General features: G+C 38.1%; 1 non-coding gene across 1 annotated transcript; it reads right to left on the bottom strand.

The window, feature by feature from the left end:
- Positions 1 to 16,573: 16,573 nt before the first annotated feature.
- Positions 16,574 to 16,681, bottom strand: LOC112774817 (small nucleolar RNA R71). Its single transcript, XR_003189276.1, has one exon. It is a non-coding gene; the product is annotated as a small nucleolar RNA R71 (small nucleolar RNA).
- Positions 16,682 to 22,343: the final 5,662 nt, after the last annotated feature.

Below are 22,343 nucleotides of genomic sequence, written 5' to 3'. Positions count from 1 at the left end.
TCAGCACCAACTACTCTTTTTCCTCTTGCTTCCCTCCTTAATCTCAAGAAGGTCCTCTCAGGTTCAGAATCAAAGAAAGTTGAAGCCCCGCTTCTTCTCCCTGTCATACAACCAACAAGTACAAGCAAGGAAAATAGATGCTGAAAGTATTTCTGTCAGAATGACTGTTAGTGTGAGTGATGCAATATATCAAATAGTTAGTGGGTTAGTGAAATGAATGGTAAATAACTAAAAACGAAAAAGTAGGGGAAGGGAAGAAATTAACTAAAACTGAAAGTAAATTACTCAAACAGAAAATTAAATCAAACAAAAATAAAATGCTCAATCTAGTGATCCTTGATAACAAGTCATCTTAGCTAGTTTCACTAGCCTTTTTCTTTTGTTTTCAATTGATTTTATGCACTTTCTTAAGCCATAAGCAAGCCAATTGGGTAGATTTCCATGTTTCCTTTGATTCAATCAACCATGTATGAATTCATGCACTTTCATGAGATTTTATGCTATAATTTCATATATTATGAAAGAAACACAATCTCATGATTTGGGGCATAGCTTTGATTATTTTGATTGATTGATGATAGGTGGAAAGAGTTTTGAAGAAGGTTGAAGGAAGAAGGAATGGCTAGGAGCAAGAGAGAACAAAAAGTTTGAGCCAAAGTTTGCCTCAAACTTTAGCTCAAAATTTTAGAAGAGTTGAAAACATGCCAGAGAAAAAAAGCTTGAGCCAAAGTTTGCCTCAAACTTTAGCTCAAACTTTTGGAAGAATTGAAAACACTCCAGAGGAAAAAAGCTTGAGAAAAAGTTTGCCTCAAACTTTAGCTCAAACTTTTGGAAGAATTGAAAACACTCCAGAGGAAAAAAGCTTGAGCAAAAGTTTGCCTCAAACTTTAGCTCAAACTTTTGGAGAAAAGCTTGAGCCAACATTTGCCTCAAACTTTTTGGCAAACGTTGGCATCACAAAACCAACACCCTGGAGGAGAAAAGCTTGCGCCAACGTTTGCCTCAAACTTTTTGGCAAACGTTGGCGCCACACATATACACAAGGGGGCCAACGTTTGAGCAAAAGTTTGACCTCAAACTTTAGCCCAAACGTTGGTAGCAGCAAGTGAAGCCATCTGGTATAAAAAGTTTGAGTAAAAGTTTGCCTCAAACTTTTACTCAAACTTTCATGATTTCAACCCGGTTCACAATGGATCTTTCTCCAACTCCAAGAGCCATCAACCAAGGCCTTTATCAACCCAATTCTATCAAGAGCAAATGCCCAATTCAAAGCTTGAAGGCCATTTGAAGAAAGTGTATAAATAGCTTAGGATTTAAGTTTTAGGGGAGCTTTTCTTTTGGAGTTTTGCTGAGAGTTTTGGAGAGCTTTTAGTTTTGAATTATTTTGAGTTTCTGAGTTTCGGAGAGGAGAATTGAATTCTCTTCCTCTTAGTTTTCTTGTTTTCAATTTCAATTACACTTGTCTTGAGTCTTGGGTGTTGAGAATTGGGGAAATTCTGTCTCAATCTCACCTTGAGATCTCTTTCTGTTTCTTTTACTGCACCATTGGAGAATTGAGATTTACATTCAAGCTTTCTTCGGTTTTGATCTTTAATTTCTTGCAATTGAATTCTACATTTGGATCTAGGAAGGCATTGAGATCTAGACTCGGTTATCTAGTCTCTTGGGTCCTGAGATATGGAGTTTGCATTTTAAATTCTCTGTTTAAAGCTTTTCAAGTTCATTTACATTTCCGTTTGAGATTCGGTTCAATTCAAGTCACTTTCTACTTGTCTGATTTATGCAATTTACTTTTCCTTGTTTAATTTCTGCAAATCCACTTCCCGATTCCCTTTATAATTCAAGCCATTTACATTTCTTGCACTTTAAGATTTTACAATTTACATTTCTTGCAATCTAAGTTTCTGTAATTTACATTTCTTGTTCTTTAAGATTCAGCACTTTATTTTCTGTTCTCTTTAATTTCATGCAATTTACCCATTCCCTTTACTTTCCATGCAATTTAAATTCTGTTAATCACAAATCACTCAACCAAATCTTGATTCGCTTGACTAAATCAACCACTAAACTGAAATTGCTCAATCCTTCAATCCCTGTGGGATCGACCTCACTCACGTGAGTTATTATTACTTGATGCGACCCGATGCACTTGCCGGTTAGTTTTGTGTGTTTGGAATTCATTTTCTGAAAATACACATCAATCCTCCAATTTAATCATTGTTGATGCACAATCAATCCCCGGTAACGGCGCCATAAACTTGATGCACAGAAAACTTGTCTCATAACAAATTTCCTTCGGTAAGTGTACCGAATTTGTCGTCAAGTAAAAACTCACAATAGAGTGAGGTCGAGTCCCACAGGGATTGATTGATCAAGCAACTTTAACTAGAGGAATGTTCTAGTTGAGCGAATCAGAATTTGAGTTGAGAATTGCAGAAAATTAAATGGCGGAAAAGTAAATAACAGAAAAGTAAATGCTGGAAATAAAGAGCTGAATGTAGATGACGGAAAGTAAATTGCAGAATCTTAAATGGGAATGGGGTAATTGCTCATAAAAGTAAATGACAGAAATTAAAGAGAATGGGTAAGATCAGAAATGGGGAGTTCATTGGGCTCAGGAGATGTTGCATTCTCCGGATCAATTTCATTTTCATCTCTTCCTCAATCAATGCACTCATTGATCTCCTTGGCAATCTTAAGTGATCGAATTACAATTCCTTGTAATTCAATCTCTCAAATCTTGATCAATAGCCAATTCCTTGGTCAATTGTTCATGAGAAGAGATGAAGTATGGTCACTTATTATACCACATGCATTTCCCAAATCAAGTGTTGAGAGGATTATAGTCACATATCCATCCAAACCCAATTTGGTCCAGCATGAGAAAGCATTTCTAGCATGATCTCTTCATTCCTCTTTCAAGGATCAGAAGAGATCCAAGTTTGAATAGCTTCTTTTCCAAGATAACTACCCAATTGGATGAAGATCAAAAGCTTTCAAGTAAAATCAAGAGAAAAGATAGAAGAAGAATAATGAAAACTAGTATTGATCCATCAAATTACAACAGAGCTCCTTAACCCAATGAAAGGGGTTTAGTTGTTCATAGCTCTGGAAAATAAAAACAAAGATGGAGAATACATTATGAAACTAGAAGTGCAGAGAAGGTAAAATACAGAGAGTAGTTCTATGCCAAGAGGCTCCCTATAATTTCCAACTCTCTTTTCAATTCAAAGCTACTCCTATATATACTACTCTTCTGATCTTCTAGTTGGCTTTTCAAGTCTTGGGTATGGGCCTTTGGATCTTCAGTTTGAAGCAGTTATCTTCTTCATTGGGCTTGGCTTTACTTGCAGAGAGAAAGTGTGAAGTGGGTAGAGACTTTAGCTCAGAATTTTAGTGGTGTTAACGTTCAGTGAAAATATGGGTTCGAGAACGTTAGTGACAATTACCTTTTTCACTAACGTTCCTCACCAAAGTAAGAGCCACGTTAACTTCAACGTTAGTGGCACAAACGTTGCCACTAACGTTGCCTCTATGTCCTTCGCACACGTTATTGGGACTCACCTTTCCCAGTAATGTTGAGAAGTCTCCCCCTTCCTTACGTTAGGGTCCACATTAACTTAGTTAACGTGGCTCTTTTAACGTATGCTTGCCAACCTTCGAGAACGTTAGTGACACTTACCTTTGTCACTAACGTTCCAATGTGCCCTTAGCTCCCACATTAGAGTCCACGTTAACTAGGTTAACGTAGGTTAACGTGGCCTCTAACGTGGCTGTGCTACCCATCTCCAATGTTAGTGACAAAGGTGAATGTCACTAACGTTGGCTCATCATCTCTCCTCCTCACGTTAGCTTCCACATTAACTATGTTAAAGTGGGAGTTAACGTGGCTCATTGTGGCTTGTGTGGGCTCCTTCCAACGTTAGTGACAATGTTAGGTGTCACTAACGTTGGCGATCACCTTCCTTCTTCACGTTAGCTTCCACGTTAACTAGGTTAACGTGGGAGTTAACGTGGCTTATTGGGGCTTGTGTGGGTTAATCCCAACGTTAGTGATAATGTTTGGTGTCACTAATGTTGTCGACCACCTACTTTCTTCATGTTAGCTTCCACGTTAACTAGGTTAACGTGGCTTATTGTGACTTGGCCAACGTTAGTGACAAAGTTGAATGTCACTAACGTTGGCCTCCCCTTTATTTCTTAACGTTAGAGGCCACGTTAACTAAGTTAACGTGGCTCTTAACGTGGCCACTTATGACCTTGGTCCAACGTTAGTGATAATGTTAAGTGTCACTAACGTTGGCTCCCTTTCCTTTCTTCCACGTTAGAGTTCACGTTAACTTAGTTAACGTGACTCTTAACGTGGGCAATGATGGCTTCGAGAGCGTTATTGGCGATTACTTTTCTCATTAACTTTGCAAGTTACTCCGATTCCACGTTAGTCCCCACGTTAGTGTAACTAATGTAGCCACTAATGTGGTTCTTCTTTGCTTCCTTTGTCCTGAAATCAAGCAATCCAGTGCATCAAAGTTCTGGTCCAAGTCATGGGAAATGCAACATCAAATTTGTCATAAAATTCATGCAAAATCCTCATGAAATCATGTAAAGTGCACAATGTATGCTTGAATCAAGATGTAAGTGAATATCTACCCAAAACTAGCTTATTTTCTAAGGAAATGCATGAAACTACCCTAAAAACAGTAAAGAAAAGGTCAGTGAAACTGGCCAAAATGCCCTGGCATTAAGATGATGCAAGTCATCACAACACCAAACTTGAGGCCTTGGCTTTGAATGATTGCAATACAGCTAAGAGTAAAACTAAGTGTTCAACACATGTATGAATGTTTTAATGTCATGAAAAGTTCTTGGATCCTTGAGGGTTCTTTCAGGTATAGGCTTTAGGGGTCCTTTCTATTGATTGTCACCTTGAAGTAGTAAGGGTTGTTTTGCTTTCTTGACCACGACTCTAAATGTTTTGTCTCAAGACAACCCTTTAATTAAGCTTTCAATTAGCACTACCAAACCAGTTGGTTTTAGGTTACTAGGTGTTGAGACACCCCTAAGAATTTACTTGCCCAAGTCTCTTCTTGACACATCTTCACCACAAGCATCTACTAAGATCTTTAATTCCTTTTGAGCTTTTTAATGTTTCTTTTTCCATCCCAGTAGTTGATGCTCAGAGCCTTGGGCCTTTATTGCTTACTACCTCTTAGTTCTATGGATATTCTAGGAACACCCCTTGACCTTCCCTTGTTACACCTTCTAGGACTAGTTGCTCTCTATGACTCATTTTCTTTTTAGTTCATCCAAGGTTCCACACTTAGTTTCTTATTTCATAGTTTATTTGATGATCTCTCTTGGCCTTGGTCCCTCTCATTATTTTTGCACAACTCACAGTAACTCTTATGGAGATAAGCTCTACTTTTATTTATGTTGAAATGAAGACTTGAAATACATGGCATTTTCTTTCTTGTAAAAAAACTCATAAAGACTTCAAACAGGAATTAAAACTAAGCAATAATCATAAACTATCCTAGCATGATTATTTATTCAAAAAGTAAATCAAACAAAAGCTTAAAACAAGATTTCAGAAATTAGAAAGTGTCAACCATGGGACTCAACAACCTTGAGCAGCTTCATCTTTAGTTCATTGGCCCTTTCCCTTTGTCCTTCTTCTTGGAAGGAGAGGAGCCACCTTCATCTGGCTTGGAGGATCCTTCTTGTGCTTTGGCATTCTTGGGCTTCCAAAATCCTAGCCTCCTCATGTAGGATTTAACATTCTCCTTGTGTTGGTATGCTATTTCTTCTTGCCTTGAGCTGAGTTCCTCCAATTTCTGCATATAGGTGGGGTAATTGGTGTTCATGTTAGCTATTGCATTGCATAGGTAGCTCAAATTTGTTTGTGCATGGCAATCATATTCCCCTCTGGCTACAGTCATTGCTTTCTAACGGTGTCTGAATTCAGCAAGACTTTTCATTTGTTGAAATTGTCATTCCAGAATCATTCCTAAGCTGCCTTGCATCTCTCCCCAGTTAGATCGTTCTTGCTGCTCTTTGAGCTTCTCAAAACCCCCTTGGAGTTGTTGAATATTCTGGTTGACTTGGCTCCATTGTTGTTGTTGAGTCTCCTTGAGTTGATTGACATCTTCCCTCAAGTGGTCTAAGTCTCCCTTCATTTGGTGTACATCTCCTTGCAATTGTTCCCAGTTGAATCCTGATGGGAATTGCTGATATTGGTATTGTGGTGGTGGTTGAAGTGCCAAGAAGTGGGGTTGCTCTTCTGCTTCTTCCTTTTCTTGTTGTTGTTGTGGTCCATGAGCATGAGCTCTTCGTTCGCTGGTCCTATTGAGTGGGTGAACAGCCACCACTTTGGCAATCTTTTTGGCAGTTATGAATTTATCTTGCTTCACAAGCACCTCATCAATGATCTTTTCAACTCCAGCCTCATCACATAGCTTCTGTATAATGGTGGGGAAGGCTAACCTTGTGTTGTCACTGGTGCTTTTCAGCACTTTGCTGATGTTGTTGGCGATCATCTCCCCCACGTTGATGTTCTCTCCTTTCATGATGTTGTAGATGAGCACAGCTCTCTCTTTGGTCACCTCAGAAGTGTTGGATGTGGGGATTAGGGACCTCCTCATAAATTCTAACCACCCTCTAGCTTGGGGGGTTCAAATCTCTTTTCCTCAATTGGTTGGGTATCCCATCCTTATCATTTATCCAATGCACATTCAGCACACAAATTTCATTCAGGATCTCATCAAACCCAGGGTCTTGTTGCTTCATTCTTTCTTCATAGCTCTGAGTGGAGCTTGTCCTATTCACAATTAGCATTCTTTCTATGCTAGAGGGCTGTAGTCAATGGACTTCCCCCTTACATAGCTAATGTAGCCATATTGTTGCCCTGGTTGAGGTACTGTGTTAGCATAGAATTTCCTTACCAAGCTCTCTACCACTTTTCTTGGTGGGTTGCATAGAAGTGACCAACCCCTATTGTTGATCTTAATATTGATTTCAATATGCTCATTCCTCCCTAGTTAAAACCCAACTTCTGGAATGATCTTCATCTCACTCACTCAACCATTGAATTGATTTTGGTTGAATGCGGAGAGGAACTTGTAGTCATTGAAAGAGCTTGAGGATCCAGAGGTTGGTTCTTTGGTTTTTCTTTTCTTTGAGGCTGAGCTTTTTGGTGGTACCATTAGGTTGAGAAAGTGTGTTTGAGGTTGTAAAATATGGGTTGCAAGAAAGAGTAAGCAAAACAAGGTTTTGCTTCAACACCAAACTTAGGACTTGATTGTCCCAATCAAGAAAAAGAAGAAAGAAAGTTGGGGAAGAGAGATAGTAGAAAAATAAAAGAAGATGAGGGGTGTATGCTCTTTGTGTGTGATTGGGGATTGCTAAAGTGGGAGAGGAGATGGGGAGGTGAGGCTTTTATAATGGGTGAATTGTGTGGTCGAAAGGTGGGAAATAAAAAGGGTTAAATGTTTTCCCACTTGGGGAGTGGCGCCTAGCGTGGGAAGAGGCACCAACTCTTTTCTCACAGAGTCTTCTGCATGTGTTGAGTTCCAAAGTGCAAGTACACTTTGACTTCCTTGCTTTGTGAGTTATTTACTGACGTGGCAGAAATTGGCGGGTTAAGAAATTCTTATAAGAGATGTGTTGCAAGTACAGTTCTTAACCAACAAAAATCCGCTTATCAATTTAGAAGGGTTGTCACAAAATTAGAATTAAAATACTGGGAGTATGAATCCCAGGTCGTCTCCCAACGAGTTGCAGAAAGGTGTGCTATTTTATTAATTAGATGTTTTCAAAAATGGTTTTGAGTTGGTAAATAGGAAATTAAATCAGAGAATTTATGTAATTTAAATAAAAACCTTGACCGGGAGTAGATTAGTTGGAAGTCCTATCCTTGTTGGAGTTCTCCCAAGATTAATTGATAATTGAAGGTTGTCTGCTCAGTTATCCCTTACCGGATAAAGGAAAGTTAAGCAAGTTGGAAGTCAGTTTCTACTCAGAAGTTCTAATCCTCTCCCTTGGAAAGGACTAGTGTCAGTGACTAGAGGGCGACCCAACGCTAAACCCAACTATAATTTTACTCTTGAGCATTCCAACTCAAGGTCTTCCTTTCAACCAACTCCCAATCAAGTTATGGAACTACTCGCTCATTATGAATGTAAACTTCGCAAAATAAGAAAAGGGAATAAAGAAAGACATGATGAATAATAATCAAAAGGATCAATTAAAAATAAAAATAGTTCTTGTATTAAGAAATTCTAAAAATAATCCAATAGTAACTCTGAATAAATTAAGGATATGGAAGAGTAAGTGACAAGTAAGAAAACAAACTAGAATGACGAAGTCTTGACAGAGGTAACAACTCTTCTCAATATCCCAATCCAAGAAGCAATAGAATCAAAATCCTAAGAACTATGAATGTGTAGTGAAAAAACCTAGAGGAGGAGTAAAATCAGATCTAAAACTAAAATTTTGTGGAATGAATATTGTTTTTGGTCTCTACATGTTCCCTGGCTCTAATCTGCTTTTCTTGGCCGAAAACTGGGTCAAAACAAGGCCGAAAATCGTCCCCAGCGAATTCTGCAGATTCTGCAGATCGCGCAAATCACGCGATCGCGTCATCCATGCGTTCGCGTCATCCAGCGTTTTGCCTTGCCACGCGTGCGCGTTGTCCACGCATTCACGTCACTTGTGCAGTTTCCTATCCATGCGTTCACGTCAGGCACGCGAGCGCGTCACTGCAATTTCCTCTAATTCACACGGTCGCGTGAGCCATGCGTCCGCGTCGCTTCTCGCTGGTCATCTCCTCAATTTATTGTGTTCCTTCCATTTTTGCAAGCCTCCTTTCCAATCTCCAAGTCATTCATGCCCTATAAAGCCTGAAACACTTAACACACGGATCACGGCATCGAATGGAATAATGGAAAATTAAAATACATAGTTAAAAATCTCTAGGACGCAATTTTTCAACCATGGAGTAATTTTGGGATGGAATTGTAAATACATGCTAATTTAATGAATAAGTGGGTAAAGATTTGATAAAACCACACAACTAAACACAATATAAACCATAAAATAATGGTTTATCATCCTCCCCACACTTAAATATTAGCATGTCCTCATGCTTAGTTGAAGGAGATAATATAAATGAGTAGGAACATGTAAAACTCATGCAATACAATGCAACCTATATATGTGAATGCAACTATATGATTCTTGTCCACTTGGTCAAAAGTAAATAAGCTCTTCAACACAATCACAAATCAAATTCAACTAATTCAATTCTTATACAGTAACAACAGATAAAAATACAAGAAGGTAGCTCATGAAAGCGGGGAACATAGAATTTAAGCATTGAACCCTCACTGATGATGTATGTATGCTCTAGTCTCTCTAGTGTATAGGGTAATCACTCTATCCTTCTCTAATCATGCTTTCTAATTTTTGTTCTTCACCTAACCAATCAACAGCATTTAATGTACCAATGCAAACATCATGAGGTCTTTTCAAGGTTGTAGTGGGGCCAAGGTAAGGGTAAGGGCATATATATGGCTAAGTAAGCTTATAAATTGAATCTTTAATTAACCCAAGCTTTCACCTAACACACATATATATTCTTTATAACTCAAATCTCATACCTAGCTACCCAAAATTTCCTTTTCACATTCCATACTCATGTATCAACTTTTATTTTTTTATTCAATCGTATATGCATTGATCCTTGAATTTTAACTTAGCATTGGGGTAATTGTTGTCCCCTTATTTATTGACATTTTTTTTAAACATGAAAATAAACATAGCTTATCAATGCATATAGAATTTTAATTTTCTTTTATAGTTTCACATGAGTAGGTACCCAAATTCCCATTATACTATCATGACACATTCTCTTATTATCTTTTGTTCCCACAATCTTCCCATACTCAATTAACACACAATTCTATCTTAAGCTAACCAAAGATTCAATTGGGATATATAATTATTTTTCTGCTTAAGGCTAGTGATGTGGTGAAATAAAGAACAAATGGGATTTAAAGGCTCAAAGTGGCTAACAAAGGTAATTGAAAGGGTAGGCTTAATTTGGATAAGTGAGCTAAACAAATAATGGCCTCAATCATATGCAAGCATATAAATATATTAAACATTGGACATATAGGATGAAACAAAATATAGATTACAATCATAGAGAAGTAAACACACAAGAATAAAATAATTATGGTTAAATAATGTAACCATGTATCTAGGCTCAAAGTCTCACAGGTTGTGTGTTCTTTAGCTCAAAAACCATGTTCCAAATACAACTTTAGGCAAATTTAACATAAAAGTTTTGATTAAAATTAGTGAAATTTTGTTCTAAAAATAGAGTCTTAGGAGAAACTTATTATCTTTTCAATCAAGTAGAACATGCATGTAACTAACCTATTACTATGCAATTTATCCTATTTTACAAAGAAAAACTAACTAAATATCCTATTTTATTGGTGTTAAGGAAGAGAAATTACCTCCGAAAGTCAGGTACTGACCGACCTCCCCACACTTAAGGCTTTGCACCGTCCTCGGTGCCATCTGTCAGGAACAAAGGTGGGCTGGTAGCAGTATCTCCACAGTCGGGACCGTCATGGCTCCCTGTGCTGGTAAACGAAGTGGAGTCCGAGGTGTCTGAGTCTCGGTATTTTCCCTTAAGTGGCTCCTTGAGGTACGTGAATCGGTGCTTGTTACGGCGCTCTCTTAGCTTTGCTTTGTGTTCCTGCCGATCCAACCTCTCGAGTATCTGATGGAGCAGTTGGGTTGTTGTAGGTGCTTGTGGTGTTGAAGGTGGAATGTCTTCAGCCGGTTCAGTAGGCTGTCTTATAGTGGCTGTTGGAGGTCTGATATATTTCCTGTTGGGGACGTATTGATCAGCCCGTGGGAGCATGTCTTTGGTGTCACCAGCTCTGTAGGAGACTCCGGCTGCTGAGACAAGATCTGAGACCAAGGTGGGAAAAGGCATGACCTCAAACCAGTGGCTAGGGGATGGCTAGAGTTCATTCAACGCTCAATCATTCCTACTAGTAACCGGTTTGAAGTTACTATAGACCGGGCCATCATGATCTATAGTATCATGATTGGAGAGGAGGTAGAAGTTCATGAGATTATACCTCAAGAACTTTACAAGGTGGCTGACAAGTCCTCCACTTGGGCAAGGTTAGCCTTTCCTCACCTCATATGCCACCTCTGCAATTCAGCTGGAATTGACATAGAGGGAGATATCCTCATTGAACAGGATAAGCCCATCACTAAGAAAAGGATGGAGCAAACAAGAGATCATGGACCTCAACATGAGCATGAGGAGATTCCTCACCATGAAATCCCTGAGATGCCTCAAGGGATGCACTTCCCTCCACAAAACTATTGGGAACAAATCAACACTTCCCTAGGAGAATTAAGTTCCAACATGGGACAACTAAGGGGGGAGCACCAAGAGCACTCCATCATCCTCCATGAAATTAGAGAAGATCAAAGAGCTATGAGGGAGGAGCAAGAAAGACAAGGAAGAGACATAAAGGAGCTCAAGAGCACCATTGGTTCTTCAAGAAGAGGAAGACGCCACCCTCACTAAGGTGGACTCATTCCTTAATCTCCTTGTTTATTTATTTTCCTGTTTTTCGATTTTTTGAGCTTTATGTTTATTTATATTTGTGTCTTATTACATGATCATTAGTGTCTAAGAGTCTATGCCTTAAACCTATGAATATGAATCCACCACCTCTCTTAAATGAAAACTGTTTTAAAAACAAAAGAACAAGAAGTACAGGGTTTCGAATTCATCCTTGAAACTAGTTTAATTATTTTGATGTGGTGACAATACTTTTTGTTTTCTGAATGAATGCTTGAACAGTGCATATGTCTTTTGAAGTTGATGTTTATGAATGTTAAATATGTTGGCTCTTGAAGAGTAAGGAAAAAGGAGACATGTTATTTGATAATCTGAAAAATCATAAAAATGATTCTTGAAGCAAGAAAAAGCAGTGAATACAAAATCTTGCAGAAAAAAAAAGCGAAAAAGAAAAAAAGGGGAAAGAAAAAGGAAAAGCAAGCAGAAAAAGTCAAAAGCTCTTAAAACCAAAAGACAAGAACGAAAAGCCAATAGCCCTTAAAACCAAGAGGCAAGGGTAATAAAAAGGATCAAAGGCTTTGAGCATCAGTGGATAGGAGGGCCTAAAGGAATAAAATCCTGGCCTAAGCGGCTAAACCAAGCTGTCCCTAACCATGTGCTTGTGGCGTGAAGGTGTCAAGTGAAAACTTGATACTGAGCGGTTAAAGTCAAGGTCCAAAGCAAAAAGAAGAGTGTGCTTAAGAACCCTGGACACCTCTAATTGGGAACTTTAGCAAAGCTGAGTCACAATCTGAAAAGGTTCACCCGGTTATGTGTTTGTGGCATTTATGTATCCGGTGGTAATACTGAAAAACAAAGTGCTTAGGGCCACGACCAAGACTCATAAAGTAGCTGTGTTCAAGAATCAACATACTGAACTAGGAGAATCAATAACACTATCTGAATTCTAAGTTCCTATAGATGCCAATCATTCTGAACCTCAATGGATAAAGCGAGATGCCAAAACTATTCAAGAGGCAAAAAGCTACAAGTCCCGCTCATTTGATTGGAGCTAAGTTTCATTGATATTTTGGAATTTATAGTATATTCTGTTCTTTTTATCCTATTTGATTTTCAGTTGCTTGGGGACAAGCAACAATTTAAGTTTGGTGTTGTGATGAGCGGATAATTTATACGCTTTTTGGCATTGTTTTTACATAGTTTTCAGTATGATTTAGTTAGTTTTTAGTATATTTTTATTAGTTTTTAATTAAAATTCACATTTCTGGACTTTACTATGAGTTTGTGTGTTTTTCTGTGATTTCAGGTATTTTCTGGCTGAAATTGAGAGACTTGAGCAAAAATCAGATTCAGAGGTTGAAGAAGGACTGCAGATGCTGTTGGATTCTGACCTCCCTGCACTCAAAGTGGATTTTCTGGATCTACAGAACTCCAAATGGCACGCTCTCAATTGCGTTGGAAAGTAGACATCCAGGGCTTTCCATAAATATATAATAGTCCATACTTTGATTAAGGATAGATGACGTAAACTGGCGTTGAACGCCAGTTTCATGCTGCATTCTGGAGTCAAACGCCACAAACAGGTTGCAAAGTGGAGTTAAACGCCAGAAATAGGTTACAAACTGGCGTTCAACTGCAAGAAAGACCTCTACATGTGTAAAGCTCAATGCTCAGCCCAAGCACACACCAAGTGGGCCCCGGAAGTGGATTTGTGCATCATTTACTCATTTCTGTAAACCCTAGTAACTAGTTTAGTATAAATAGGACTTTTTACTATCTTTGTAGGAGATCTTTGATTAGTTTTATGCTATCTTAGACTTTCATGGGGGCTGGCCATTCGGCCATGCCTAGACCGTTATCACTTATGTATTTTCAAACAGTAGAGTTTCTACACACCATAGATTAAGGTGCGGAGCTCTGCTGTTCCTCATGAATTAATACAAAGTACTACTGTTTTTCTATTCAATTCAAGCTTATTCCTATTATAAGATATCCATTCGTACCCAAGAACATGATGAATGTGATGATTATGTGACGCTCATCATCATTCTCACTTATGAACGCGTGCCTGACAAACACTTCCGTTCTACATGCAAACAAGCTAGAATGAATATCTCTTAGATATCAAATACAGAGGACCGAGTCCGAGATATTAGAATCTTCGTGGTATATGTTAGAACCCATGGATGGCCATTCTTGAGATCCGGAAAGTCTAAACCTTGTCTGTGGTATTCTGAGTAGGATCTGGGAAGGGATGGCTGTGACGAGCTTCAAACTCGCGAGTGCTGGGTGTAGTGATAGATGCAAAAGGATAGTAAATCCTATTCCAGTATGATCGAGAACCGACAGATGATTAGCCTTGCAGTGACAGCGCATTGGACCATTTTCATAGAGAGGATGGGATGTAGCCATTGACAACGGTGATGCCCTACATAAAGCTTGCCATGGAAAGGAGTAGGAATGGTTGGATGAAGACAGCAGGAAAGCAGAGGTTCAGAGGAACGAAAGCATCTCTATACTCTTATCTGAAATTCTCACCAATGAATTACATAAGTATCTCTATCCTAGTTCATATTTTAATTATCTATTTAATTATTAAAACTCTATAACCATTTGAATCCGCCTGACTGAGATTTACAAGGAGATCATAACTTGCTTCAAGCCGACAATCTCCGTGGGATCAACCCTTACTCATGTAAGGTTTATTACTTGGACGACCCAGTGCACTTGCTGGTCAGTTGTGCGAAGTTGTGACAAAGAATTAAGATTATGAACATGCGTATAAAGTTTTCAGCGCCGTTACCAAGGAATGGAACCGTCTCAATTTCTGCGCACCAAGTTTTTGGCGCCGTTGCCGGGGATTGTTCGAGTTTGGACAACTGACGGTTCATCTTGTTGCTCAGATTAGGTAATTTTCTTCTTGTTCCAACTTTTGTTTTGTTTTCAAAAGGTTTTCAAAAAATTTTCAAAAATATATTTCTTCTTTTTCGTTTTTCCCAAAATAATTTTCGAAAAAAACCAAAAAAAAAAAATAAAATCATAAAAAAAATATTTTGTGTTTCTTGTTTGAGTCTAGAGTTAAGTTTTAAGTTTGGTGTCAATTGCATCTTTTTAATTTTCTAAAAATTATTTTCGAAAATTTCATGCATTGCATTCTTCATGATCTTAAAGTTGTTCTTGGCCAGTCTTCTTGTTTGATCTTCATATTTTCTTGTTTTGTGTCTTTTCTTGTTTTTCATATGCATTTTCAATTTGTTAGTGTCTAAAGTTTGATAATTTCTAAGCTTAGTGTCTTGTATGTTTTTCTTTTCTTGAAAATTATCAAAAATAAGTCTTGATGTTCATCTTGATCTTCAAAGTGTTCTTGGTGTTCATCTTGACATTCAAAGTGTTCTTGCATGCATTGTGTGTTTTGATTCATAATTTTTATGTTATGTGTCATTTTTGTGTTTTTTTTCTCTTTCATCATTTAAATTCAAAAATAAAAAAATTATCTTTCCCCTTTTTTTTTCTTTTCTCATAAAATTTTTCGAAAATTTGAGTTGAATTTTTCAAAAATTTTAAAATCAAGTTGTTTCTTATGAGTCAAATCAAATTTTCAATTTAAAAATTCTATCTTTTTCAAATCTTTTTCAAAAATAAAATCTTTCTCATTTTTCCTTTCATAATTTTCGAAAATTCCAAAATGATTTTCAAAAATCTTTTTCTTATTTCTATTTCAAATTTTCAAAATTAATGGTAACAATTAATGTGATTGATTCAAAAATTTTAAGTTTGTTACTTGCCTAGTAAGAAAGGTTCAATCTTTAAACTCTAGAATCATATCTTTTTAGTTTCTTGTTAGTCAAGTAATCAACTTTAATTTTCAAAATCAAATTTTTTTAAATTTCTTTTTTCAAATCTTTTTCAAAATAAATTTCAATCACATCTTTTTCAAAATCAATTTCAAAATCTTTTCTAACTTCTTTTCTAACCTCTTATCTTTTTAATTTGATTTTCAAATCTTTTTCAATCAATATTATCTTTTTGTTTCAATCATATCTTTTTCAAAACTACCTAACTAATTCTCTCTCTAATTTTCGAAAATCCCATCCCTCTTTTTCAAAAAAAAAAATTCCTTTTTAATTAATTAATTGTTTTAAAAATTTAATTTAATTTGATTTCAATTTTAATTTTCAAAATTTAACTTTAAATTTTAATTTTAATTTAATTAATTTTCGAAAATCCCTCTCTCTCATCTCCTTCTAATTATTTATTTATTTATTTATTTACTAACACTTCTCTTCATCTCAAAATTCGAACCCTCTCTTCCTCTTGGTGTTCGAATTTCTCTTCTTTTATTCTTATCTTCTTCTACTCACATAAAGGAATCTCTATACTGTGACATACAGGATTCCATATTTTCTTTTCTGTTTTCTTCTTTTTTATATGAGCAGGAACAAGGATAAGAACATTCTTGTTGGGGCTGATCCTGAACCTGAAAGGACTCTTAAGAGGAAGCTAAGGGAAGCTAAAGCACAACTCTCTGGAGAAAATATGACAGAAATTTTCGAAAAAGAAGGAGACATGGCCGAAAATAATAACAATGCAAGGAAGATGCTTGGTGACTTTACTGCACCAAACTCCAATTTACATGGAAGAAGCATCTCAATCCCTGCCATTGGAGCAAACAATTTTGAGCTTATGCCTCAATTAGTTTCTCTGATGCAACAGAATTGCAAGTTTCATGGACTTCCATCAGAAGATCCTTTTCAGTTCTTAACTGAATTCTTGCAGATCTGTGATACTGTTAAGACCAATGGGGTTGATCCCGAGGTCTACAGGCTTATGCTTTTCCCGTTTGCTGTAAGAGACAGAGCTAGAGTATGGTTGGACTCTCAACCTAAAGACAGCCTGAACTCTTGGGATAAGCTGGTCACGACTTTCTTAGCCAAGTTCTTTCCTCCTCAAAAGCTTAGCAAGCTTAGAGTGGATGTTCAAACCTTCAGACAGAAAGAAGGAGAATCCCTCTATGAAGCTTGGGAGAGATACAAGGAACTGACCAAAAAGTGTCCTTCTGACATGCTTTCAGAATGGACCATCCTGGATATATTCTATGATGGTCTATTTGAGTTATCAAAGATGTCACTGGACCATTCTACAGGTGGATCCATCCACCTAAAGAAAATGTCTGCAGAAGCTCAAGAACTCATTGACATGGTTGCAAATAACCAGTTTATATACACTTCTGAAAGGAATCCTGTGAGTAATGGGACGCCTATGAGGAAGGGAGTTCTTGAAATTGATACTCTGAATGCCATATTGGCTCAGAATAAAATATTGACTCAGCAAGTCAATATGATATCTCAGAGTCTGAATGGATTGAAGGAATCATCCAACAGTACTAAAGAGGCATCTTCTGAAGAAGAAGCTTATGATCCTGAGAACCCTACAATAGCAGAGGTGAATTACATGGGTGAACCCTATGGAAACACCTATAATCCCTCATGGAGAAATCATCCAAATTTCTCATGGAAGGATCAACAAAAGCCTCAACAAGGCTTTAATAATGGTGAAAGAAACAGGTTTAGCAATAGCAAATCTTTTCCATCATCCACTCAGTAATAGACAGAGAATTCTGAGCAGAATCCATCTAGCTTAGCAAATATAGTCTCTGATCTATCTAAGACCACTGTGAGTTTCATGAATGAAACAAGGTCCTCCATTAGAAATTTGGAGGCACAAGTAGGCCAGCTGAGTAAAAGGGTCACTGAAACTCCTCCTAGTACTCTTCCAAGCAATACAGAAGAGAATCCAAAAAGAGAGTACAAGGCCGTTGATTTAACCGTCATGGCCAAACCTACAAGGGAGGGAGAGGACATGAATCCCAGTGAGGAAGACCTTCTGGGACGTCCAGTGATCAACAAGGAGTTTCCCTCTGAGGAACCAAAGGAATCTGAGACTCATTTAGAGACTATAGAGAATCTATTGAACCTCCTTATGCCATTCATGAGCTCTGATGAGTATTCTTCTTCTGAAGAGAGTGAAGATGTCACTGAAGAGCAAGTTGCCAAGTACCTTGGTGCAATCATGAAGCTGAATGCTAAATTATTTGGTAATGAGACTTGGGAAGATGAACCTCCCTTGCTCATCAATGAACTAAGTGATCTGGATCAACTGAGATTGCCTCAGAAGAAATAGGATCCTAGAAAGTTCTTAATACCTTGAATCATAGGCACCATGACCTTTGAGAAGGCTCTATGTGACCTTGGATCAGGGATAAACCTCATGCCACTCTCTGTAATGGAGAAACTGGGAATCTTTGAGGTGCAAGTTGCCAGAATCTCATTAGAGATGGCAGACAACTCAAGAAAATAGGCTTATGGACAAGTAGAGGACGTGCTAGTAAAGGTTAAAGGCCTTTACATCCCTGCTAATTTCATAATCCTAGACACTGGGAAGGATGAGGATGAATCCATCATACTTGGAAGACCCTTCCTAGCTACAGCAAGAGCTGTGATTGATGTGGACAGAGGAGAATTGATCCTTCAACTGCATGAGGACAACCTTGTGTTTAAAACTCAAGGATCTCATTCTGTAACCATGGAGAGGAAGCATGAAAAGCTCCTCTCACTGCAGAGTCAACCAAAGCCCCCACAGTCAAACACTAAGTTTGGTGTTGGGAGGCCACAACCAAACTCTAAGTTTGGTGTTGAACCACCACATTCAAACTCTAAGTTTGGTATTGGGAGGTTCCAACCTTGCTCTGAACATCTGTGAGGCTCCATGAGAGCTCAGTGTCAAGCTATTGACATTAAAGAAGCGCTTGTTGGGAGGCAACCCAATGTTATCTAATTATATTTATTTATTTTCTAGTGTTATTTTATGTTTTCTTTAGGAGGAGTAAAATCATATCTAAAACTAAAATTATGCAGAATGAATGTTGTTTTTGGTCTCTGCATGTTCCCTGGCTCTAATATGCTTTTCTGGGCCAAAAACTGGGTCAAAACAGGGCCCAAAATCGCCCCAGCGAATTCTGCAGATTCTGCAAATCGCACACGTCATGCGATCGCGTCATCCACGTGTTCGCGTCATCCAGCGTTTTGCCTTGCCACGCGTGCACGTCATCCATGCATTCGCGTCACCTGTGCAGTTTCCAATCCATGCGTTCGCGTAAGGCACGTGAGCGCGTCACTGCAATTTTTTCTAATTCGCGCGGTCGTGTGAGCCATGCGTCCGCATCATTTTTTGCTGGTCATCTCCTCAATTTCTTGTGTTCCTTCTATTTTTGCAAGCCTCCTTTCCAATCTCCAAGTCATTCATGCCCTGTAAAGCCTGAAACACTTAACACACGGATCACGACATCGAATGAAATAAAGGAGAATTAAAATACATAATTAAAAATCTCTAGGAAGCAAGTTTTCAACCATGGAGTAATTTTGGGAAGGAATTGTAAATACATGCTAATTTAATGAATAAGTGGATAAAGATTTGATAAAACCACACAACTAAATACAATATAAACCATAAAATAATGGTTTATCATTTACCATGTGGGCCCCATCTTCTCTCCTAAAATTGAAACTGAACCCATTAGTAATGACAAAAGAACCCCTTCTTATTCCTTCTCATCAAGAGTGATTTGAATTGGAACTGATGGGTGTCCCTTGGGACACCAAACTTAATCCTTTGGCATCTTAATAAATTGGTTCCATCATTGTGTATTTAATGTGTTCATAAGAGTGGAGTAACATAAATCCTTTCATTTTCTCTTGATTCCAATTCCTCTAAACTCATTAAGTCACATTGATGTTCTTACCCAAAACATTAAGTTCTTTCAAATTGGGTGACTTGGGCTGCTATGTGATCCTTGGTGGTGGCCACACCGAACTTAATCTCTGGGCTTACTCTTCAAAATCAAGCTATTAAGTGTTTATAAGCCTAGATTAAGTGGGTGAGAGGCCACACCAAACTTAGCAATTCAGCTAGTTCTCAGCCCATTCACTCCTCACTAGTTGTGCCTTCATCAAGTTGCAATTCCAGAATAGAAAGAAATAAAAGAGTGTAAAAAAAATCTAGCTACCAAAGCTAATATCAAACTTTCTAATCTACAATTGTAAACTAATCCTAATTTGGCAATGTAACACAAATGTGAGATTGAAAATTAAACTATCTAAAGCAATAGATTTTAAACTACTTCTAAGAAAAGCAATTAAATCAAAAAGGATAAAGTGTTGGGGTGCCTCCCAACTAGCGCTTCTTTATTGTCATTAGCTTGACATTCCTTCATCATTAGGTGAGCTTGTAGCTTACTCTCTGCTCTTCTAAGGGGCCTTCCAAGTAGTGTTTGAGTCTAGGGCCATTGACAGTAAAAGTTCTCTGAGTCTTCTCCTCCATGAGCTCCACATGACCATAAGGAAACACCTTGAGTATGGTGAAAGGTCCTGACCATCGAGACTTAAGTTTCCCAGGGAAGAACTTGAGTCTTGAGTTGTAGAGTAACACCTTCTGTCCTTCAGTGAACTCCCTTCTTGCTATCATTTGGTCATGCCACCTTTTTGTGTTCTCTTTGTAGATTTTTGAATTCTCATATGCTTGATTTCTAAACTCCTCCAGCTCATTGAATTGCATTAATCTCTTTTCTCCAGTAGCTTGCTCATCATAGTTTAACATTTTTAGAGCCCAAAATGCTCTATGCTCAAGTTCAACTGGTAAGTGACAAGCCTTGCCATATACCAGTTGGTATGGAGACATCCCAATGAGAGTTTTATAGGCTATTCTATAGGCCCATAGTGCATCATCCAACTTCTTAGACCAATCCTTTCTTGAGCTTCCAATAGTTTTTTCAAGGATTCGTTTCAGCTCTCTGTTGGAGATTTTAACTTGCCCGTTGGTCTGTGGGTGGTATGGAGTTGCCACTTTGTGCTTGACTCCATATCTGAGAAGGAGTGTCTCGAGTTGTTTATTGCAGAAGTGTCTCCCTCCATCACTAATGAGAGTTCTGGGAACTCCAAATCTGCTAAAGATATTCCTTCTCAAGAAGCTTATCACAACTTTGTTGTCATTTGTTGCAGTGGCTATGGCTTCTACCCATCTTGAGACATAATCAACAGCCACCAATATGTAGCTATTTGAGTAGGAGGTTGGGAAGGGTCCCATGAAATCAATCCCCATACATCAAATAGCTCCAGCTCTAGTATGAATTACTGTGGCATCTCATTTCTCTTGGTTAGATTACCAGCTCTTTGGCATTCATCACACCTTGACACCATTTCCTTGGCATCCTTAAACATTGTTGGCCAGTAAAATCCGAATTGAAGCACTTTTGCTGTTGTTCTTTCTCCACTGAAGTGACCTCCATATGCGGATCCATGGCACTACCATAACACTTCCTGCCCTTCTTCATGGGATATACACCTCCTCAGGATTCCATCAGCACACTTTTTGAACAAATAAGGGTCATCCCAGATGTAGTGTTTGGCATCCTTGATTAGCTTCCTCCTCATGTGCTTATTGATGTTAGTTGTTAGTTCCCCAATAGCCTTGAAGTTAGCTATGTCTGCAAACCAAGGGGCTACTCGAATTATCATTAATTGTTCGTCAGGGAAGCTTTCATTTACTGCTACTTGCTGCATTTTTTCTTCTTGTGGGATCCTTGAGAGGTGGTCAGCTACCTTGTTCTCTACTCCACTCCTATCTTTAACCTCAATATCAAATTCTTAGAGCAGCAGAATCCACCTTATTAGTCTGGGCTTAGATTCTTGTTTGGTAAGCAAGTACTTGAGTGCTGCATGATCAGTGAACACAATTACTTTTGAGCCAATAAGATATGATCTAAACTTATCAAAAGCAAAAACTATGGCTAAAAGTTCTTTCTCCGTGGTAGTATAGTTCCTTTGATTCTCATTAAGGACCTTGCTAGCATAGTAAATAACATGTACTAGCTTGTCTTTCCTCTGTCCTAGAACAGCACCAACAGCAAAATCAGATGCATCACACATTAGTTCAAATGGAAGATCCCAGCTTGGTGGTGCTATAATAGGTGCAGATGAGAGTTTCCTTTTTAAGTTCATCAAAGGCTACCATGCACTTTCTGTCAAAAACAAAGGGAGTATTTGAGACAAGGAGGTTGCTAAGGGGTTTTGCAATCTTTGAAAAGTCTTTAATAAACCTCCTATAGAACCCAGCGTGTCCCAAAGAACTTCTGATTGCTTTGACATTGCAAGGTAGAGGTAATTTTTCAATTACTTTCACTTTTGCCTTGTCCACTTCTATGCCATCTTTTGAAATTTTATGACCAAGAACTACCCCTTCAGTCACCATAAAATGGCACTTCTCCCAGTTTAAAACCAGGTTGGTTTCTTGACACCTTTTTAGCACAAGAGCAAGATGGTATAGGCAATCAGAATATGAGTTCCCAAATACAGAGAAGTCGTCCATGAATACTTCTATGAACTTCTCAATCATGTCTAAAAAAATGGAGAGCATATACCTTTGGGATGTTGCGGGTGCATTGCACAATCCAAAGGGCATTCTCCTATAAGCAAAGACACCATATGGACAAGTAAATTAAATTTTTTCCCTGATGTTTGGGGTCTACAACAATTTGATTGTAGCCCGAATAACCATCCAGGAAGCAATAATACTCATGTCCTGCCAATCTTTCAAGCATCTAGTCCATGAAAGGTAGGGGAAAGTGGTCTTTCTGGGTGGCTTCATTAAGTTTCCGGTAGTCAATGCACATACGCCA

This window comes from Arachis hypogaea, chromosome 18 (assembly GCF_003086295.3).
Source record: "Arachis hypogaea cultivar Tifrunner chromosome 18, arahy.Tifrunner.gnm2.J5K5, whole genome shotgun sequence".
Taxonomy (NCBI): Eukaryota; Viridiplantae; Streptophyta; class Magnoliopsida; order Fabales; family Fabaceae; genus Arachis; species Arachis hypogaea.
Note: the sequence above shows the minus strand (reverse complement) of the source record. Positions and strands in the feature narration are given on the sequence as shown.